We start from the raw sequence: 6,000 nt of genomic DNA, 5'->3' as shown, positions 1-6,000 counted from the left end.
ACTTGGGGACTGAATGCGGGCGAACAAAGCAAACAGGGCTGTAGCACTCAGTGGTCAGCACTGTCCAGCATTCCTGAGGCCCTAGGTCCAGCCCAGCCCGGGGGGGGGGGGCAGGGGAGCAAGCTCAGTCGCCACCAGTGTGCATCTGGAGTCCCGCACCACCCAGGGCCCAGCAGAGAAACCCAGGGCAGGGGCTCTGGGCTGCAGCGAGAATCCAAATACCACCCAGTGCAGCCGGGAGGAGGAGTTCCTGGCCCAGTCCAGTTTAAACAAACAAATAAACAATCTGGGAAGGAGTGGAACGAGAGGAATGCTGACCGCCCAGCTCCGCCCAGGACCACGGACCCTTCCAGCCGCCTGGGGTGCAGGGACCAGGGAACCCTGGAGGGACCAGAGCCAGGAGCCCTGTGGAGGGCTGCGGGCCCCTCCCCGCGCTCTCTGCCTCATCACCCATGGCTCAGCCGGGAGGCGAACTCTCAGACCTGCTTCCAAGAGCCTGAGGAACTCTGGGTTCTGGGGGTCAGCCTCTCCTCTGAACCCTGTTGGCTTTGACTTCTCGGGGCCAGGGGGAGCAGGGACCCCCAGGGACAGTCCCAGACAGGACTGTGGCAGGGAGACTTTGCAGATGGCTGGAAAAGTACTGGGTTGAAACAAGCGAGCGGTCCCAGCGGCCTGGGTGCCTGACCGGAATCCCCCACAATATCTGGAAGTGACCAGGGGCGTTCCAGAGGCCCCGCTTTGGAGATGAATGTGGACATCTCGAGTGTTTGTTTTCATTGTTGGGACCTATTTTATCTGGAGAAAAAGAGGAAGTTGTCTGGAAAACAGGGAGGGGTGGCGTTGAGGGAAGTGGGGCCTGCCACTGGGGGTGATCCCCGGCTGTCCTCCAGGGTGACGTCCAGGAACTCAGACCCTGCTGGCTCCACAGAGAAGCTGGGGGTGTGGGGAGGAAGGAGCTCAGTGTGGCTTGACTCTTCTTTTAAAAAGTGAAATAAGGGGGCGGGGATTGTGGCTCAGTGGTAGAGCCTGTCTAGCTCCGGCAGGACCCAGGTTCGATCCTCAGCACCACATAAAATTAAAGGCACTGTGTTGTGTCCATCTACACCTAAAAAAATGAATATATTTTTTAAAAAAGTGAAATAAGTAGGCCAGGCCTGGTGGCCACGCCTGTTGTCCTCTCCATGGGGGGAGGCTGAGGCAGGAGGTTGCAAGTTCAAGGCCAGCCTCAGCAACTTAAGAGACCCTGTCTCAAACAGGGTTGGGAGTACAGCTCAGTGGTAGAGCATTCTGATTCAATTCCCAGGACAAAAAGGGCAAATAAAAATAGGGAACATGCGTTACTTGGGTGAAAAAGAATAATCTAAAGCTACAAAATAAAAATTTAAAAACCTGTACAATGTATCAACACCCACAGTATTCACACTTGTTGCCTCGGGTCACTGGGGTGGATGTCTTCTCCTTTGTAGCCCATTCTGATTTTAAATGTTTTCTAGCAGCTGGGAGACTCAGAATTTGTTTTTAAATGTATCAAGGATTCTAACGCGCACCAGGCCCTGCAGATCGCAGCAGCGGCTGGGCAGGGAGAGTGGGGCGTGGGGCGCAGGGTGAGGCTGGCTCTCCAGCACTGCTGTCACCAGCCGCAGGAAACTGCGACAAGGGCCACCAAAGGCACACACCTACACACGTAACCAGAGCTGGTCCTCGTCCTCGATGCCACTTCAATACCAAGACAGGTTCTTGAGAAAAAGGAAAAGAGGGCTTATTGCTTCACTAGCAAAGAAGAAACACAGGGGACGGGTTCCCCAGGCTGCGGTTCTGCCCCTGGGCCGACGTGGAAGGTTTTCACGGAGAGGATTCAGAGAAAATGAGATCAGGGAGGAGAAGATCAGGGAGGAGAGATGATCAGGGAGGAGATTAGGGAAAAAGAGAAACCTTGTGAGTCTCAAAGCCTCAAGCGGTAAAGTGAAGCCCTGTCACTCACACTCACACACTCACACACACACACTCACACACTCACACACACACAGACACACACACAGACACACTCACACACTCACACACAGGCACACACACACAGACACACTCACACACTCACACACACACACACTCACACACTCACACACACACAGACACACACACAGACACACTCACACACTCACACACAGGCACACACACACACGCAGACACACAGGCACACTCACACTCACACACACACACTCACACACAGGCACACTCACTCACACTCACACACTCACACACACCCCTGCAGATGAACTTACGTTCCATAGGAAATACTCTGAGAGAGAGAGGGACACTGAGTGTCTGCTGACAGGCGTGTTCAGCTCCCTTCCTTCGGGCTATGGAGTTGTGACAATGACATTTAATATTCATGGTCTCTAGAGAGACACATTCATGAACGCTTCGCGGGTCCCTGTCGATTTCTGGACTCTCCTCTCACTGGGCCCTGTGTGTCTGGCTGTCACTGAGCACGTGGTCCTCAGGTCCATCCACGCCGCAGTGTCTCCTCGCTCCTGCCCTGGCCAAGACGCTCCAGGTGTGCATGGCCAGGCTGGGCATCCACCTCCTGTTGGTGGACATGGGCTGTTTCCGTGTGTTGGTGAAGGGTGTGGCGACCAGCTTCTTGTGCACCATGTCTGTGTGGGCTGTGTGTTCTGGACTCGGGCCTCCACCAGGAGGGGTGGCTGGCCCTGGTGGTGACTGCATTTCACCTGGGTGGCGCTGCCAGGCTGGTGACCAGCAGTGGTGGTCCTGAGGCTGCTGACCTCTGCCCAGTGCTGGCAGCACTCCCTCATGACATCTTCTGGTCACCGTCACCCCAGTGCACGTGAGTGTCTCCCTGGGCTGACGGGGCTGGGGTGAAACCAGGTGCTCTTCCCCTGGACTGCATCCAGCCAGAGTCAGTTTGTGACGCCTTCTTGCTGCATGGCCCAGACGGGCCTGGACCTGGGGAGCCCCGCCGACCCCCTGGGTCGCCGAGGTAGGAGGCGTGGCCCCTGCACCTGGCCCCTCCCTGTGGTCAAAGGTCGGAGTGCAGCAGGTATGGCCAGGGCCGTCCCAGCCTCTGCCCTGTCTGCCCTGGCTGGGAGCAGAGGCCCCAGCCCTGGCCAGGGCAGGAAGGGCCTGGGGGCCTCCTTCAGCTGAGACCTGGCCCGTCAGAAAGTGCCCTGCTGGCTTCTGGGTCTTCGGGGCCCTCCTGTTCTGACACAGCCCCAGGCTGGCCGCTGTACTGTGGCCACCTGAGCCCGAGGCCCAGGTCGAGTGTCCATTACCTGCTGTAAACTATTGATGATGGTGGCGTCACCACTGAGAGCCACTGTCTCGGGTTTCCCGTGTCGCCTGTGACGAAACCGGGGGTGTCCGCTCACCCTGCCCTGGACTCCGCAGGACCCGCTGGGCTTCTTGTGGGACGCGGGCCTTCTGGACCAGGCTCCTCCAGAATTCACTGCAGTGGGGCCCCACCCGGGGGCATGATTTCAGGGGACAGGGGGGCACCCTGAGGACCATGGACCTGTGGCCGAGTCATTTCTCGGTGGTGTCTTGGGCTGGAGGGAGCTGGGCAGCTTTCCTGGTCTCCACCCACCCAGGCCAGGATCTCCCCCTGTTGAACAGGGCCACGGTCCCTGGCAGGGCCAGGGTCCCCAGGCAGTCACCAGGATGCGAGCAGGCCTCCCGGCACCCCTGCAGTGGCCGAGTGTCCATGTGGCTCCTGGTTCTACTGAGGGCCTCAGACCTGTCAGTTATAAAAGTCAAGGTCTGCAGCCAAGGACAGAGTGGGCCTGACCAGAGCCCAATCCGCACAGAGCGGGCAGCCATGGCTGAGGCCAGGTGGGTCTCTTTGTGCATCTGGGGCTGCAGCCTCTGTGTCCCCACCAAAGCCCCTGTGGATGACCCTGGGGACGCACAGCAAGCAGATGGCCACAGATCACTTTCAGCCCAGCTCATGTTCCCTGCCCCTACGGGACACTCCCTTTAATGAATTTTGCAGGGCTTCGGAGGCAAGCTGGCAGCGGGCTCGCGTCCTCCCACCCTGCTCTGCTGGCCTGGCCTGGCAGCCCCACACCCTCGGCTCTTCCCTCCAGCCCTGACCACCTTCCACAGCAGCTCCCTTGGTGTCGGCCCACGGCCCGGTGCCGGGGCCTGCCACTGTGTGCACCCAGCGGACCTGCTTATGTCACAGACCTGAGTCCAAGTACCCACTGCAGTGCCCGGGCCAACAGTGGACATGTCGGCCACACATCTCAATGCCCAGTTAGGTCCCTCCTGCACCTGGCCGGGCTCCCAGAGTGGCCGGCCCTCTTCCCCCGTTCACTCCTTTCTCCTGGGGACTTGCTGGTGTCCCGGCCCTTCCTGTCTTCTCTCTGTGCCTGTTTCCTGCCCCGATGCCAGTGGTGGCCTGTCCCCTCCGTGTGTCCATTGTCTGTCTTCCTCAGAGGCCCAGGCTTCCTGCACTGCCCACAGGCCCCACAAACCCCTCAAAAACCATGGCAGGTGGACACTGGCCCTCCAGTGGGGGACGGGGAGACGCCCCAACTCGGCAGGAGACCAAGGCCAGGGCAGCAGCCAGGGCCTGTTGAGGGCACAGACCTGGAGGGGGCGGAGGACAGGCCCTCCTGGAGCGTCCTCCTGGCCCCACCCCGTCACAGAACAAGAACTGACAGTCCCTGCTGAGGGGCAGCCCCTGAAACCTCACCACTCCTCTCAACACCGTCCAGGGAGCCCAGAGGGGGTGTGGTGGCGGTGACACCGGGGTCCTGAGGACATGAGGGGAAGCAGGAACCTGGTCACCAGCAGCGTTGGCAGGATGTGGAGGGACGGGAAGTCCCGCCTGGGCTGCCGAGTACATCCCGGGTTTCTGGAAGGGTGGCACCCAGAAAGAGCAGGGGACCCAGCAGGTCCGCGCTCAGGGGTCGGGGGACGTCCGACTCCACCGCTCAGAGTGAGGTCTGGCTGGGAGACCGTCTTCCCCAGAGTCCACCAAGGCCAGCTTGGACCTGGTCCAGAATGACCTGCGTCCTCACTGGAGGAGGAGGGAGCCTGGAGACAGACCGAGCTCTACAGGGGGCGGAGAAGGCCAGGGGGCGGAGAAGGCCAGGGGGCGGCCAGCCTGGGCAGACACGGCACGACCACACACAACTGGACAGCCCTCAGCCAGGGCTGCCACACAAACCCACCTGAGGACCTCGTGCTCAGGGAGAGCCAGACTCAGGAGGGTCCAGAGACTGGGGTGAACCCCCGGGTGCAGGGATGGGGGATGGAGGCTGAGACTCTCCCTGCACTGGCCGGGGTGACGGCTGGGATCACCGTGAACAGGTGACCTCTGGTCATGCTGAATCCACGCATGTGAGTCGGGGCTTCGTGTGGTGTGGCACTGCACGGTGACAGAGGGTTCCGGAACATCTCTCTGCAGCTGCTTGACCCTCTCAGACTCCTGGAGCAGACGGACCCAGCAGCTGCTCCGTCCCCGTCCAGCAGTCTGTCCTCCCACAGCTGGCTTCCTGGCCCTGACGCTTCCCCCCGGTGTGTCCACCAGGCTCCGTGCTGCCCGTGCCCAGCACTGGCCAGGGTGCAGGTTTCTGCAGGTTCCCGTGCCTCTCCCGGTTGGCAGCGTCCAGGGCTGGCTCTGCCAGGGACCTGTGCTCGGGGGTCCTCCTGCCGTGCCCCTGCAGTGCTGCTGGCTCAGGGCAGGTCCTGGGAGCTCCTCAGATGCAGATTCTGGCCCAGGCTGCCCAGGTGCACGGTGTGGCTCAAGAAATCTGAGGGGGCATTTGACGAGGGCAGCTAGACCCTGGGGTCCCATAAAGAAGAGTCCCACAGAGCAGCACCAGGATGGCCTCTCCCTGGCAGCAGAGGACAGACTGCATGTGCCCACGGTGGGTGGCGGTGACGGTGCCCTAGGTCCGGCCCCAGCACAGGCTGAGGGAGGCCTTCTTCAGGGCCTTCGCTGGGCAGCTTTCATCACTGTGACAAAATACCTGAGAA

This window comes from Urocitellus parryii, chromosome 3 (genome assembly GCF_045843805.1).
Source record: "Urocitellus parryii isolate mUroPar1 chromosome 3, mUroPar1.hap1, whole genome shotgun sequence".
In the NCBI taxonomy this organism is placed as follows: Eukaryota; Metazoa; Chordata; class Mammalia; order Rodentia; family Sciuridae; genus Urocitellus; species Urocitellus parryii.
Note: the sequence above shows the minus strand (reverse complement) of the source record.